Here is an 18,152-nt window from a genome sequence, read left to right on the forward strand (position 1 = left end):
CCTTGTGAGTTCGAGCCCCATTGGGCTCTGTGCTGACAGTTCAGAGCCTGGAGCCTGCTTCCGATTCTGTGTCTCTCTCTCTCTCTGCCCCTCCCCTGCTCTCTCTCTCTCTCTCTCTCTCTCTCTCTCTCTCTCTCTCAAAAGAAATAAACATAACAAAACAAATTTAAAAAACAAAAAGAAAAATTGATCAATGGAACAAACTAGAGAGCCCAGAAATAGACCCACATGATTACAGTCAATTGTATCTTTGACAAGGGAGCAGAAGCAATACAAGGAGAAAAGACAGTCTTTTCAACAAATGGTGTTGGAAGATCCACATGTAGGGGGAAAACATGTAGACACAGACCCTACATCCTTCACAAAAGTTACACCCTTCACAAAAATGGAACACAGACCTAAATGTAAAACGCAAAACTTTAAAACTCCTAGAAGACAGTGTAGGAGAAAACTCAGATGCCATTGGGTATAGTGATAAGTGATAACTTTTTAGGTACAATACCAAAGGCACAATCCATGAAACAAAGAATTGATAAGCCAAACTTCATGAAAATAAAAACTTCTGGGATGCCTGGGTGGCTCAGTCTGTTAAGCGTCCTACTTCGGCTCAGGTCACGATCTCGCGGTCCGTGAGTTCGAGCCCCGCGTCGGGCTCTGTGCTGACTGCTCAGAGCCTGGAGCCTGTTTCAGATTCTGTGTCTCCCTCTCTCTCTGCCCCTCCCCTGTTCATGCTCTGTCTCTCTCTGTCTCAAAAATAAATAAACGTTAAAAAAAAATTTTTAAATAAATAAAAACTTCTGCTCTGCAAAAGATACTGTCAGAGGAATGGGAGACAAACTACAGAGTAAGAGAAAGTATTGCAAAAAAAAAAAAAACATATCTGATAAGGGACTACTATCCAAAGTACACAAAGAACTCATAAAACTCAACAATAAGAAAGCAAACAACCCAATTAAAAACTGGGCAAAAGACCTAAACAGACACCTCACCAAAAAAGATTCACATTATAACCAAATGAAAGGATGGTCAACATTTTATGAAATTAAGGAAGTGCAAATTAAAACAACGAGATACAACTACATGCCTATGAAAACACCCAAAATCCAATGCTGGCAAGACTGTGGAGCAACAGGAACTCTTCATTCATTGCTGGTGAGAATGCAAAACAGTACAGCCACTTTAAAAGACCATCTGGTGGTTTCTTATAAAACTAAATGTACTCTTAACATCTGATCCAGAAATCATGCTCCTTGGTATTTACCCAAATGAGCCAAAAATCTTTGTCCACATAAAACCTGCACCCTGTCTATGGCAGCTCTGTTCATAATTGCCAACATTTAGAAGTAACCAATATGTCCTTCAGTAGATGAATGGATAAAGAAACTGGGACATCCAGACAATGGACTATTATTCAGCACTAAAAAGAAGCCCTCAAGCCATGTAAAGATATGGAGGAACCTTAAATGCAGACATACTAAGCAAAAGAAGTCAGTCTGAAAAGGCTATATACTGCATGATTTCAATTACATGATCAATGGATCAATGTACTGCATGCAATCAATATACTGCATGATTTCAATTTCCATTCTGGAAAAGGAAAAACTGGAAAAAGTAAAGGATAAAAGGCTAGAATGAGAGAAAAATTTGCAAATCACATATCTGACAAGAGATTAATATCCAAACTATATTTAAAAAACTCATATAACTCCATAGCAAAAATAAAGAGAAAAAAATCAACGTGATTAAAAAATGAGCAGAGAATCTGTATAGACATTTTCCCACAGAAGACATGTGAATGGCCAGCAGGTACATGAAAAGGTGCTCCACATCACTAGTCATCAGGGAAATGCAAACCAAAACCACAGCGAGATATCACCTCACACCTGTTAGAATGGCTATCATCAAAAACACAAACAATGACAAGTGCTGGTGAGGATGCTGAGATAAGGGAACCACTCTGCACCATTGCTGGGAACGTAAAGTGGTGCAGCCACTCTGTAAAACAGTGTGTACCTCAAAAAGTTAAAAACAGAACTACCATTTGTGATCCAGCAATCCCACTTCTGGATATATATGTGTAGGAAACAAAATCACTATCTTTAAGAGATATCTGCACTCCCAGGCACTGCACTATTTATAATATTCAAGAAATGGAAACAACCTATGTGTCTGTCAACAGATGAATGGATTAAAAATGTGGTATATATCAAATACAATGGAGTATTATTGAAATGGAGCATGATGGAATATTCTTCAGCTATTAAAAAGGAAGGAAATCTTGCCATTTTTGATAACAAGGAAGGACCTTGAGGACATTACACTGAGTGAAGTAAATCAGACAGAGAAAAACAAATGCTGTATGATCTCACTTACATGTGGAATCTAAAAAACCTGAGCCCACAGAAACGAAAAAACAGATTAGTGGTGGCTGGGTTAGGGGGGTGGGGGAAAGAAGAACACAGGTACAAGCTTCCAGTTATAAGATAAATAAGTTCTGTAAGTGTAATGTACAGCATGATGACTAAAGTTAACAATACTCCATTGTATTTTTGAAAGTTGTTAAAAAAGTAAATCTTAAAAGTTCTCATCATGGGGTGCCTCGTGGCTCAGTCAGTTAAGCATATGACTCTTGATTTCGGCTCAGGTCATGATCTGGTTTCAGATCGTGGCTTCAAGCCCCACATCAGGCTCTGCACTGACCCTGCAGAATCTGCTTGTGATTTTCTCTCTCCCTCACTCTCTCTGCCCCACCCCTGCTCACTCTCTCTCTGCCTCTCTAAAAATAAATAAACTTTAAAAAAAAATTATTTAAAAAAAGGTTCTCATCACAAGAGGGGCACCTGACTGGCTCAGTTGGTGGAGTACGTGACCCTTGATCTCAGGGTTATAAGTTCGAACCCCACTTTGGATGTCGAGATTACCTAAAACAATAAAATCTTCCAAAAAAAAAAAAGGTCTCACCATAAGAAAAAAATTTGTAACTCTGTGAGGTAATGGATGTTAACTAAACTAATTAGTTATACACACACACACACACACACACACACACACACACACACACATATATACTAATTAGTTTAGATATATATTCATACTTATATCAGTTCATTATATTGTACACCTTAAACTAATACAATGTTGTGTGCCAATTATATCTCAATAAAACTAGGTGGAAAAGTATCAGGGGTTGATGGATTAGAAAGGAGGGAAGGATGAACAGGTGGAGCACAGAAGATTTTTAGGGCACTGAAACTACTCTGTGTGATACTATACTGGTAGATACACATTTATACATTTGTATATAAATGTATAAAGAACACACACCAGCAACAGTGAACCTTAGTATAAAGTGTGGACCTTGTGATAATGATGTGTCAATGTAGGTTCATGAATTGTAACAAATGTATCACTCTTGGTAGCGGGTGTTGACAATGAGGGAGGATATGCATATGTGGGACATCTCTGTACTTTGCTTTCAATTTTGCTATGAAGCTAAAACTGCTCTGAAAATGGTATCTATTTAAAAAAAAAAAGAGCAGGGCTACTTTGGGGACTCTGCCCAGTTAGTTCTATTACTATATCTATATAATTTATATCCTAATACACACACATGTATCTATATACATACACAAAAAGGTATATACATTACATTTTTGAATGTATGCTTTACAATACTTCACAATAGAAGTTTTTTTGTTTTTTTTTTTAAGTAAGGGTATGGTGACTTCAAAGATAAATGATGCTTATAAGAATTTCCAGCAATATGGGAAAGTACTTATAAAATTAAATGAAAAAAGCAGAACATAAACCTATTAAGCCTTAAGAAAAATGGAATTAGCTTAAACAGCCCTTGGAAAACGTTCCCAGGGTCTGAAGTGAGTCCTTTGTAGGTGGCAAAGCCCAAACAAAGTGTGGCAAAAACAACGCAAGTAGGAGACAAACAGGAGGAAAAGTGATGGCCGGTCTAAGACTGGCAGCTCCTGTCTTTCTCCTTTCCTTTCTGCTTCTCCAACAAGTGATAATTATCAAGCAGGAGAAGCAGTTACCTTTGTCCTCTTGCTTTCTTCGTCCTCAGGAACATTTGTTTCAACTGTAAAATGATCCTAACACAATCAATCGGCCCTTCCAACAGAAAGCAGAAAAACTAATCATGGGCCCTGGATTGTGGATTCTGGATTGGGATACTCTGACTGAACAGCAAAGATCTGCACCAAATAGTAGCTGCTAATATTCTAGGATGACAGAAAGGATGTGTGGCTCTTATTTTTCCCATAATACTCACACTTTTTTTTTACTTGAGATCTACTAACAAGCATAAAGGAAAATATTTCAAAACATAAGGCAATGTATCCTCTTTGAATCCTTATTCAAAACAAAATGTTACATAGTAACAATAAGGGTAGGCACATTGTTTTTTGCTTTGCTTTTAATTTTTAATGATGAACTACTTCATACATATAGAAAAACTATTAACAAAAAATAAAGTATTCCAGACTTACATATTAGTCAGTTACTGAGTACCCAGTATATGCCAAGCACCAAGATATTTGCTAGGGATGAAAGACGAACAACACAGTTAGACTTTCTCCCTTTGTAAAGCTTTTACTTTAGTAGGGGAAATGTATACCCATGAACATGTATTGAAAAGTACACCTATTTCTTTGCGATGACGTTGACATTTCACCATTTACTAACCCATTCCTAAATTGCTGCATACTGTTTTCCCTTTGTAGCTATCATGAGGAGTATTATTTTAAATTTTTTCTGCAAATTCTTTGGCCACTTCTGGACTACTCTTAAGACCCAAGGGGAACAGAAGTTTTGACTAAGATTATCATGCCTTTCCATCTAGATCTGCTGTCAAATCAGACCATAAGGAAACTGACTGAACCAACCTGCAACAATTTTTATGTAAGTGGAACTTAAGCAATACCCAAGAATTTTGTGTGAAAATGCAACAAAATAGCCAGTATCTTCTATGGGACATACATCAAAATTGGCTTCAAATTTTCCCCATCCTGTACAGACTCAACAAAGTTACATTAATTATACATTTTATGAGTCGGTAATACTTTTTATGAGATAGTTCATCATTGAACTTGTACTCATTCATGAGCAGGTGGAGATGGTACTTTATGATTTAACATTTAAGATCAGAACTCTTTGCTTGCCGGTTATTCCCCATTCTCCTCCCTTGGCAAAGCCTTATAAAGTATATCTGGTTCATTTGACAGTGTTTCAGAAAGTCTGCATCACTTTATACATTCTCCTTCAGTGCCCATTTCCACAAAGCTCCTCTCTCTTTTTTTGTACATAGCCTTTCTTAGAGCTTGTAATTTTTACATATTTTGGCTGACTAGACAGACATAATGGTACACCAAGTTGTTTCAACTTGGTAATTATTTGTGAGTCTTAGCACTTTATCACAGGTTGACTCCATACCGTTTGCCTTTATAACAGTTTTATTGATATATAATTTACATACCATTAAGTTCATTCCTTTAAAGTCTGTAATTCAGTGGTTTTGGTATATTCATAAAGTTGGGTTAACATCCCCATAAACTAATTTTAGAACATTTTTATCACCTCAAGAAATCTTGCACTCAACACCATCAACCTTATGTCCTCTTCCCCTATCCCTAGGCAATCACTGATCTACTTCCTGCCTCTACATATTCGTCCTATTCTAGACATTTCATATAAATAGAATGCTACAGTGTGTGTTCTTTTGTGACTGGCTTATTTCATTTAGCATAATGTTTTCAAAGTCGATCCATGTTATAACATGGATAAGTACTTCATTACATTTATGGCTAAATAATGTTCCACTGAAGGGATATATCATGTTGTGTTTACCCATTCATCACTTGATGGGCATTTGGGTTGTTTCCACTTTGGGCTATTATAAATTATGCTGCTACGAACATTGGTGTGCAAGTTTTTTATGTGGACATGTTGTCATGTCTCTTGGGCATATACCTAGGTGGTAGATGGTAGACGGTAGAGGGTTGTCTAGGTCACATACTAACTCTATTTTAGATTTCTGGGGAATTTTTGGATTGTTTTCCAAAGTCAGGCACCATTTCATATTCCCACCAGCAGTGTATGAGGGTTCAAATATCTCCACATCCTCACCAGCACATGTTATTATCTGCATTTTTTATTACAGCCATCCTTGCAAGTGTGAACTGATACTTGTGGGTTGTATTTGCATTTCCCTGATGACTAATGATGTTTAGCATCTTTTCCTGTGCTTCTGACCATTTTTAAACCTTTTTTTTTTTTTGAAGAAATATCTATTCAGATTCTTTGTCTATTTTTTAATTGGGTTATTTATCTTTTTATTATTGAGTTGAAAGAGTTCTTTATATATTCTACATACAAGTCCCTTATCAGATACATGATGTGCAAATATTTTCTCCCAGGCTGTGAGTTGTCTTTTCACTTCCTTGATGTTGTCCTTTCAGGCACAAAAGTTTTTAATTTTGATGAAGTCCAGTTTATCTATTTTTTTCTTTTGTTGTTTGTGCTTTTGGTGCAATAACTAAGAAATCAGTAAATAACCCAAGGCCACAAAAGTTTACTCCTATGTTTGCCTCTAAAAGTTTAATTTAACACTATGATGCTCTTTGAGTTAGTTTTTGTGCATGGTCCTTTCACTTTTTCATCATTTTATTTTATTTTATTTGTTTTACCAAGATAAGTAAGTGCATTCTTTAATCTCCATCCCCTATCTCGCCTATCTCCCCACCCACCTCCCCTCTGGTAACCATCACTTTGTTCTTTACAGTTAAGAATCATGGGGCACTTGGGTGGTTCAGCTGGTTTAAGCATCTGACTCTTAGTCTCGACTCAGGTCATAATCTCAGTTTGTGAGATCGAACCCTACGTTAAGCTCTGTGCTGACAGCATGGAGCCTGCTTGGGATTTTCTCTCTGCCCCTTACCCCTTTCCCACGGGCGCTCTCTCTCTCTGTCTCCCTCTCTCTCTCTTAAAATAAATAAACTCCAAAAAAGAAAAAGAATCTGTTTCTTGGTTTTTCTCTTTCTCTTTTTTCCTTTGTTCCTTTGTTTCTTAAATTTCACATCTGAGTGAAATCATATGGTATTTACTTTTCTCTGACTGACTTATTTTGCTTAGCATTATATTCTTTAGCTCTCTCCATGCAGTAAATGACAAGATCTCATTCTTTTTTTATGGCTGAATAATATCTTATTATATGTACGTATATACACACATATACCACATCTTCTTTATCCATCCATCTATCAATGGACACTTAGGTTGCTTCCACATCTTGACTATTTATAAATAATGCTGCAATAAACATAGGGGGTGCCTGTATCCCTTTGAATCAGTGTTTGTGTATTTTTGGAGTAAATACCTAGTAGGACAATTACTGAGCCATAGGGGAGGTTCTATTTTTAATTTTTAAGGAACCTCCGTACTTTTTTCCACAATGGCTCCACCAATTTGCATTCCCACCAACAGTGAAAGAGAGTTCCTTTTTCTCCACACCTGCACCAACGCTTGTTATTTCTTGTGTTTTTGATTTTAGCCATTCTGACAGATGTGAGCTGATATCTCATTGTGGTTTTGATTTTCATTTCCCTAATGATGAGTGATGCAGAGCATCTTTTCATGTGTCTGGTGGCCAACTGTATGTTTTCTTTGGAAAAATGTCTGTTTATGTCTTCTGCCCATTTTTTTTTTTTAATTATTTGGGTCTTTTTGGTGTTGAGTTGTTTAAGGTATTTATAGAGTTTGGATACTAACCCTTTATGGGATATGTTGTTTGCCAATATCTTCTCCCATTCAGTAGGTTCTCTTTTAGTTTTGTCGACCATTTCCTTTGCTTTGCAGCTTTCTATTTTGATGTCCCAAGAGTTTATTTTTGCTTTTGTTTCCCTTGCCTCAGGAGATATATCTAGAAAAAATGTCACTACAGCTGATGCCAGAAAAATTACTGCTTGTGCTCTCTTCTAAGATTTTTATGATTTCAGGTCTCACATTTAGGTCTTTAATCCATTTTGAGTTTATTTTTGTGTATAGTGTGAGAAAGTGGTCCGGTTTCATTCTTTTGCATGCAGCTTTCCAGTTTTCCCAGCACCACTTGTTGAAGAGACTCTTTCCAATTGCACATTCTTGCCTCCTTTGTTGAAGACTAATTGGCAATATAATTGTGGGGTTTTTCTGGGCTCTCTATTCTGTTCCATTAATCTATGTGTCTCTTTTTGTGCCAGTGCCATTCTGTTTTGATTACTACAGCTTTATAGTATAACTTGAAATTTGAGATTGTGATACCTCTAGTTTTATTCATCTTTTTCAAGATTGCTTTGGCTATTTGAGGTCTTATACGGTTCCACACCAATTTTAAGATGATTTGTCCTAGTTCTGTGAAAAATGCTGTTGGTATTTTGATAGGGATTGCATTAAATCTGTAGATGACTTTGGGTAGTATGATATTTTGATAATATTGGTTCTTCCAACCCATGAGCATGGAATATCTTTCTATTTGTTTGTGTCATCTTCCATTTCTTTCATCAGTGTTTTGTAGTTTTCAAAGTACAGATCTTTCACCTTTGGTTAAGTTTATTTCTAGGTATTTTATTATTTTGATGCAATTATAAATGGGATTGTTTTATTAATTTCTTTCTGCTACTTCACTATTAGTATATAGAAATACAATGAATTTCTGTACATTAATTTTGTATTTTTTTACTTTACTGAATTCTTTTTGTCAGTTCTAGTATTTTTTTGGTGGAGTCTTTAGGGTTTTCTATATATAGTATCACATTATCAGCAAATAGTGAAAGTTTACTTCTTCCTTACCAATTTGGATGCCTTTTATTTCTTTTTCCTGTCTGAGTGCTTTGGTTAGACTTCTACTACTATGTGGAATAAAAGCGGTGACAGTGAATACCTTTGTCTCATTCCTGATCTTAAGGGGAAAGTTCTCAGTTTTTCACCACTGAGTATGATGTTGGGTGTGAGTTTTTCACATATGGCCTTTATTATATTGAGGAGTGTTCTCTCTAAACCTACTTTGTTGAGGGTTTTTATCATGAATTGATGTTGGACTTTGTCAAATGCCTTTTCTGCATCTATTGAAATGACCATATGGTTTTTTATCCTTTTTCTTGCTAATGTGATGTATCATACTGATTGATTTGTAAATTCCATGCTTGTATCCCAGGAATAAATCCCACTTGATCGCGGTGAATGACTTTTTTCATTTATTGTTGGATTCAGTTTTGAAGTGGATTCAGTTTTGAATTCACATAACCAGTGAAGAAATTTAAAAAGTTCTAAGCCTGGGACAGAAAGCTATCGTGATATGAAACGACTCTAGTTTTTTCTTTCCTAGTGGCCTAAAAAACTGTGTGTGTATGCCTGTGTATAAAAAACTTGGGTTTTTCTGGGGCACCTGGGTGGCTCAGTTGGTTAAGCGTCTTTGGCTCAGGTCATGATCTCGTGGTTCACGAGTTCGAGCCCCACATCGGGCTCCGTGCTGTCGGCTCAGAGCCTGGAGCCTTCTTCAGATTCTGTATCTCCCTCTCTCTCTGACCTTCCCCTGTTCACACGCTGTCTCTCTCTCCCTCAAAATAAATAAACATTAAAAATTTTTTTTAACTTGGGTTTTTCTGAATATAAAACTGATATATGATCACTGAAAAAAATTGGAAAAATCTAAAGAGCATAAAGGAAAAAAACCCACCTCTTTTCATGCCCCAAGGTTAACCATGTTTATCATTTTGGTGTATATCCTTACAGAGACAGGTACACAGATACATTCGCCAAAATATACACTTAAACAGGCATATCATATTTTAGGTAACTAGAAATGTATTTATATGAACTGTGTATATATACATATACAGTTTCACAATAAGCCTTTCTCCCAGTTCATATCCTCTAATGTCATTAAATATTACTTGAAAACATTAAATTCCCACTTAGGACACATATGATGTGTAAATCTTTTTCCTCCTTTTGTATATTCTTCCCTCTACTAAAAGTATTACTATGATAAACACTGCACCTCATATGTTTCTCAAATTTTTATTTGGTTCTACATCTTTATACTGATAAGTTCACCCTTTCACAGATATTCATCACAGGCCTATCCTCCTGTAAGCACAGTGCTAGGGACACAAAGCTGAACCTGGAAAAGCTCACAGAAAATAGCTATTTCTCCCATCTCCTCATTTTGTTCTGCCTCTTTGGTACACCTGCGGGCATCCTCATTTCTAATTACTTTTCCTGACCACAGTTCTTGCCTATTCCCTGTGGATCCACTGCTTTCAACACATGCCTTTTCCCACAGCTCAGTGATATTTACTCCAACTTATGCTACCTGATTGTTCTTTTAGCAAAGAGTTCTCAAACTTGATGGTACCAAGACCTCTTTACACTCAAAAATTATTGAGAACCCCAAAGAGATTTCCTTTGTCTATATTCACCATATGACAAATTAAAACTGAGCAACTCACAACACAATAAAACACAAACACATATGTCATTAGCCAACCAAGACGTGACACCACCACACTTCATGTAGCTTACAGAAAACTCCACTACACACTCAAGAAAGAGTAAGAATGAAAAAGGCAAATAGTGTGTAGCCTCATTATGAAAAAGTTTGATCCTGCAGACCATCCTGAAAGGATCTTGGGGACCCCTAACCTACAGAACCACAAGAAGGCCTTTGTCTTTCAACTTCTTGTGTTACCCGATGCACACGGTGCGTTGACCATCTCTTATGGCCTGTGGCAACCACAGGGGACTGTCTTCAGCTTGTCTGGTTGCCATACACCATGATGGCACGACTCACAGGGCACATGCAGGAAGTGCTCCTGCTTGCCTTTGCTTTCTCTGTAAAAAGTGATCAGTTTCCAAGTCCCAAAGGTTTTATTCAACTAAGTGTTTCTAGGCTATTTAAATGATGAAATCCTGAATTTCAGGTTGTTAAGAAATTTTATTTAGGAGGGCAAGGAAGGACTGACAATACATCCAAAGAAGCCTCTAGAACAATGCTGTCCATCTGTTGGGTTAGGAAGAAAGCAGGGAACTATCTTGTTCTTGTGGCTTACATATGTGTAAGCCAACCAATAGCGATACCAGCCTCTAATTTTACTAACAATGTTGGCCAAATATATAGAAAGAAACTAAGGTGAGAAAGAAATAGAGATTAAAGGACTTCCACTGTTAATGTCTTAAGTCAAAATATTGCATTTTCCCACTGGACAATCACACTTTTTTTCAACATGACATTTGTGTATGGGATTTTTTTCTTTCATATGATAACATTACAGAACGTAACTCCCAACCTTGCCACACAATTAACTTTGTTTAACTCCCTTCCTTCCAATATTTGCCCACATGCAGGTATTTAATTACGCAGATACAATCAGAAAGAAAGTTGCATAACTATGAAGCTTCTTACAACAATAATAGCTGCACTTGTGCTTTATGCAATACATCTATATAGACTCAAAAGAACAAGTTCCACAGTCCTGTTTCTGAACAGGAGCTGAAACTTCCAGCATTTAGAAAATGCTAGTTTAAAAGCTTTCAAGGTATCTATGCTATCATAGAAAGCTATCTATGCTTTCAAGATAGGACACTCTCTAGATAAGCCTATTATCTTCCAGTTCCGCATGGCCCTTGAGAGCCTGTGTGAATTTAAGTTTAACCACTTCTAAATCCATCCAGTGGAAGATTCACACACACACACACACACACACACACACACACACACACACACGTATGTGCACACACACAGCAGTCAGTCATGTAGCAATACATTAAACAAGTACCAAGCCTCAGTGAGTTCCTGGGGACCCACCACTTTCCTTTTCAGGGCATGTATCTCTCTTTGTAGGGGTCTCCAGTTGTAAAAGGGCAAGCAAGGCTTGGAAGAACAAGGGTGAGTGAGTGGTGCATTGCCAAGCGAGGCTGGATCTCTACTGTGGAGAGCTGTTTTCTTAGATTTTTACCTACTTTATCCTCTAAAACACCAAGTTTCCAAACTACTTCCAAGTATTTGTAAAACAAACAATGCCACCCGCCAGCACCTCTTTGCTTTATTCTGAAATTTCTGTATTTACTTTGAAAACCACAAAATGTAAACAACGGCACCTGATCAGAAAAGATCTTTAAATGGCTCACTCACTAAATCAACACCTGGGAAGGAAAGGCAGTTTACTTGAACTTGAATACACAATGTACAAATCAATCTTTTATCTGAGTAGTAGCTTGAATAGGTTAATGATTAGTGAGTTTTGTGAAGATACACAGAGACTTTCATAAACAAAATATAACTTCTATTAATTTATTTAATACTCATCAGAGAGTGAAACAAGGCCTACCTACCACTAACCATAGAAGTACAATCTTAATTCACACATATTTCCACTTGATAAATATGTGTACAACATTCTCCCACATGTAGATACTTTATGCTATAGAGCATGAGAAAATTGAAGTGATTTGACTTTTTAACATGCCTTTCTATATGCCTACTACATGACAAGATGAGAAAAAATAAGAGAAATGGTTTAAAAGTCACTACTATTTACTTCACTGAAGAGTTTTTGAGTGGCCATAGGTTCAGTTCTACAAACAGGCCATGCTTCTTACCATAATGTATTCCTGGAAACTACATTATAAAAAGAAAGCATTTCCCAGGGCACCTGGGTGGCCGCGTCAGTTAAGCATCTGACTTCGACTCTGGTCATGATCTCATGGTTCCTGATCTTGAGCCCCTCATTGAGCTCTATGCTGACAGCTCAGAGCCTGGAGCCTACTTCAGAGTCTGTCTCTCCCTCTCTCTCTGTCCCTCCCCCACCCACACTCTCTCTCTCTCTCTCTCTCTCTCAAAAATAAACATAAAAGAAAGAAGGAAAGAAAGAAAGAAAGAAAGAAAGAAAGAAAGAAAGAAAGAAAGCAAGCAAGCAAGCATTTCCCATAGGGAACTCCACTGGAATAATAAAATTGGATTATTTTCCTAAGGAATACAAAGTTTATAGTAAGTATAGCACAGGTAGAAAACCTCTAACCCTCCATATCATTTAGAAGAGCAAACATCCTATAAAAGTGATTAAAATAAATTATCGTAAAGATCATTCATTTCCCCCAAATTAATACTATATCATATGACTATCTGAAGACCTCACCAAGGACAAAGAGTTCTGAATGAATAAGGTCTTTCTCTATCTTCCCACACAGCCAACCTTAGAGGTTAAAAAAAAAAAAAAAAAAGTCACACAAGTGTTGAATGGGGAGACTTTTTTTTTTTCAGTGAAGTCAAGAGAGTACTTCTGGGTCAACAGAACTTTTAACTACCTCAGGTCCATCCTATCTTTAACTGGCTAAATCCATCCCTCCTGCCTCAGCCTTTTGCAGAATGGCATATTAATGCAGTCATATATTACGTAGCCATTTGAAACTGGCTTCTTTTACTTAGATAACACTTTTGAGATTCATCTGTGTTGTTGGGCATATCAGTCCTTCATTCCTTTTTACTACTGAGTAATGTTCCATTATGTGGATATACCATTGCATATATTGGTTATCCAAGACCAGTTGTCATTTTTATTGTTTCCGGTTTTTGCTACAAACATTCATGTACAAATCTTCGTGTGAACTTAATTTGTCATTGCTTTTAGTTCATACTTAAGAGTGAAAGTTGGAGGTCATATGGTATGTACACATTTAACCTTATAAGAAACTGCCAAACTCTTTTCCAAAATGGCTAGGCGAGCCTGGTTGGCTCAGTTGGTTAAACGACCGACTTTGGCTCAGATCATGACCTTGCGGTTCGTTGAGTTCAAGCCCCACATCTGACCTTCTGCACTGAGCACAGAACCTGCTTTGGATTCTCTGTCTCCCCTTCTCTCTCTGCCCATGCCCTGCTTATTCATTCATTCTCTCTCTCTCTCAAAAATAAATAAACCTTCAAAATGGCTGTAGTGTCTTATACACCACCAGCAATGTACAACAGTCCTAGTTGATCTGCATCCTTGTCAACACTTGGCATTTTCTGTATTTTTTTTTTAATTTTAGCCACTTTTATAGTGGTATTTCATGGTGGCTCTCGATACGGTGATGTTTTCTTGTGGCACCTTATATGTTGCTATTGGCAGAGATTCCAGTTAGGGTCCTCTTTGCTTTTCACTCCCACAGCTTTAAAATGCTACCCATATCTTAATAAATTTCAAATCTCTATTTTTCCATCAAGATTTGTCTCCTGAGCCTTCAGATCAATATATCCAGCAATCTTCTAAATCTACCTCTCTGGCAGAAAGGTTTCCAGAACCAAGTTCAGTACCGTGGTAAACTGCAAAAAGGTCCTACATTCTTCCCATCCCTCTATGCGGGTCCCTTTGCAGGTGACTTTGCACCTCCACCTCTCAAAAGGCACAGCCAATGTCTCCATTCTTTGCATCTGAACTTAGCCGTATCACATTAGCACATGTAACACAAGCAGAGGTTTGAACACTGATGAGCACTGATGTTTGCCCTTTCTTTCTGTTGTCACACTATCCCTAGGTGAAGAATCTGAACTGGCTCTCCAGGTAATAAGATGGAGGTTCAGCCACCCCCATCAACAACCTATCCACTGGCAGATATGTGAAGGAAGCCATTCTGGACCATCCAGATGTCAGATACCTGCAGATGCATGAGCCAGTTCAGCAGAAACCAGCCACACCAGCTCAGAACAAAAGAATCAGCCAACGAACCTGCAGATTCATGCGTTAAACAAATGGATACTGTGTGAGCCACTCGGTTTGTGGGTGTTTTGAAGTAAGAAGGAAAGAACTTACATAACTGCCCTCCTCTATCAGGTAATTTCTTTCGTATTCCATATCTCAATACACGCTACTAATATCTACCACACTGCCAAAATCTGAAGCCTCGGAGAATTCTGGGACACCTGCTCTCCCTCACCACCTCCTACCCCACTCCCACATATAATAGGTTATCAAGTCCTAATATGGCCAAATATATCTCTTTCTTGCCATCCATAGCTACTAGCTTAGTCCATTATCAAATTTTCTGAACTATTTTAACAGTCTCCTGGTTGATATCCCATCCTGTATTTCCAACCTCCCCATGTAAAAGAAAAGTCTTTCAAAATTTCAATTCTGATCACGTCTCAGACTGGCTTAAAATTCTTTAACAGTCCTCCACTGTCTTAACATAAATATCAAATGCCTCAGTGCGACATACAAGGCCGTGAGGCATCTGACCTTTCTCCCGGCTCATCTCTGCCACTCTTCCACATTCTCCTAAGCTTTAAACATTCTTAAAAGCCACAAACACAAATGGGTCATGTCGCTGCACACCTCTGCACCTCAGCCAGAAATGCCTCTTTCTCCTCAAACCCCCTCCTTTCCAGCTAGCTAACAACCACCCATTCTTCCACAGCTCTAGCTCACCTCCATTCTTCCTCTGAATTCCTAAGCCACTTAAAATCCTCTTCTCTGTGCTTCTGAAGCCCCTTGGGCTTCAAAGCAATGTAGTTAATGGTGAAGGGTCAGGATTTCAATCAAAGCTTTGCTTCCTTTCCATTGGAAAACCTTGAACAAGTTATATAACTTCTCCATACCTCAATTTCCTCAGCTATAAAATGAGATGTGCCAGAGAATATTACCCCTCACCCCCAATACCCATTCTCTTCTTCCTTTTTAAAATTTTTTTTAATGTTTATTTCTGAGAGAGAGAGAGAGCGCAAGCATGAGTGGGGGAGGAGCAGAGAGAGGGAGACACAGAATCCAAACCAGGCTCCAGGCTCTGAGCTGTCAGCACAGAGCCCGATGCGGGGCTCGAACTCGCAAACTGCGAGATCATGACCTGAGCCAAAGTCGGATGCTCAACCGACTGAGCCACCCAGGCACCCCTCTCTTCTTCCTTTCGGTAATAGAACTCTTGAGTTTAGGTAGGCATGGGGCCAGCCCACTAACCACCACATTCCTCAGTCTCCTTGTGGCAAGATGTGGCCATATGTATAAGCTTCCTGTGGTTGCCATAACAAATGACTACAAACTTGGTGGCTAAAACAGAAATTTATTCTCGTGGAGTTCTGAAGGCCATAAGTCCAAAGTCAAGGTGTCGACAGAGCCATATTCCCTCTGAGGGCTCTAGGAAATAATACTGTCTTGTCTCTTCCAGCTTCTGGTGGCCCAAGGTATTCCTTGGCTTGTAGCAACGTAACTGCATGCTCTGTCTCTGTCTTCACATGGCCTTCTCCAATAACTTCTATCTTAGATAAGCCATTGGTTTTTGGTGTTGTTGCTGCTGCTGTTGTTTTATTTCTGGCCTAGCACCTACCTAACTCATGCAGGTAATAATATTTCAATAATCGCACTTATCTCTTAGGGTTGTGTAAAGATTAAATGGATTAGTAGAATGTGAAGCATTTCGAACATTACCTAATATAGAGTAAAAACTAAATAAATGTTTGTGATCAGCAGCCGGGGTGGCAGTACAATAGGCTTGGTCACATGTAATTATCATTAGCTTATCTTCTAGAAAACCACATTTACTGGGATAATGGCTTAGTGCTTTCATCTCGGCATTATATTTGAAAGAATGCCAAGCATTCCGTCACTGTTTTAAGAAGACATGCAATTTAGCTTTGCATACCAACTATTATTACCCAGGAACTACTTTCATGAAGAGGTTCATACTCAGCCTGAAAACCTGGATGTGCCTCCCCCACGGGTACCCATTTTTTAACCTACAAGTCAAATGCTATCTTAATTAAGAAGCTTTCCTCACCTCTCAAAACAGGAAATTACAATCTCCATCCTCCTGCAATACCATCACCACACCTTTTTATTTAGCCTTTATCACTTTCTACCTTGTGTTATAATTGTTTACCAATACATCTTATCTCCCTCATTAGATTATAAATTCCTTGAGAGCAGCATTCATTTCTGACTGGCTTGAACTGTAGCAACAAGTTCACACACTGCACTGAGCACAGTGGATATTGAATAAATCTCTACCAAACATATCCCAAGATCTGACAGTATTGAAGAATACTAGCTTCAAAGAAACTTGCCTCACCACCTAGTAACTGTGTGACCTTGAGCAGATGACTTTACTTCTCTGAAGAGTGGCTTCCACATTTGTAGAATGGCACTATTAAGAATTAAACAAGGTAACATGGATAAAGGCTACCTTAAGGTCTCAAAGGTAAGAAATCCAACATTTAGGACTTTCTATTCTTAGAAAGAGTATAGTCGTGGCTATTAAAATTCTCACAAAGGGCATTTATTCAGTATTTATAAGGAAGTTAGACACACAACCAACTTCATACCCAATATTAGAAGAGAGATTTTTACACAAGAGCTAGCAGCACAGGAATTGGCCCATTGATACACGATTAGCAAGTGGGCAAGTCCCACTGGAAAGACAGTGGTCCTAACGCCATTAAACACACACATTACAAGTGTTCATTGTCTGTCCCTCACTTCTGAAGGGAGGGAATTAAACTTCACAACATAAAGCCACAAATCAAAGCTCACGTACTGTATTTATCTTAGATACACAATAATTGTGGGAGTGCTACCCTACATACCAATTTGTGAGGCTTCCAAAGCAATCTGGTTTGACCATTCAGAACCACAGCAAACTCCTCCAATAGAGACTGAAGGATTTTAAAGTGCGAACACTTTTACAACCCTGACTAGCTCCAACAGAAGAAGCAAAGAGGCAGTCTCTTTTCATTTCACCCTTTAGGCCTTCTCCGAAACCTCCCTGAGAAGAGTAAACTTAGTATCCAATTTCCACTGCCTCCTGGAGTTTAATATTAGCCGCAGAAGGTTCTTACTGTGATGACATACCATAATGACACATGATCGGCACAGCAGTAACATTCGACTAGAGAATTTTAAAGATATTTTTGTATTAAGCATGTAATGTTGGTTTGGAAATCCATTGGACTTTCCTAAACTTCTTTGTGTAGCAGGAAAGTATAAAATGCTAAAAAAGTCACTCGATACACATAGAAGTTTTCATCTTCTGCTATTCACCCTACAGATTTATATGTTAGAATGCACACTTGATACCAATGAACTTAAATTTAGAGTAGAATGTAAGACTATAACAAAATAGGGGTGCTTGGGTGGCTCAGCTGGTTA

General features: G+C 38.0%; 1 protein-coding gene across 2 annotated transcripts in view; it reads right to left on the reverse strand.

The window, feature by feature from the left end:
- Positions 1-18,152, reverse strand: part of ITPR2 (inositol 1,4,5-trisphosphate receptor type 2) — a 487,005-nt gene that overhangs the window by 422,543 nt on the left and 46,310 nt on the right. The gene's annotated exons all lie outside the window — the stretch shown is intronic.

The sequence above is a fragment of the Panthera tigris genome, chromosome B4 (genome assembly GCF_018350195.1).
Source record: "Panthera tigris isolate Pti1 chromosome B4, P.tigris_Pti1_mat1.1, whole genome shotgun sequence".
NCBI lineage: Eukaryota > Metazoa > Chordata > Mammalia > Carnivora > Felidae > Panthera > Panthera tigris.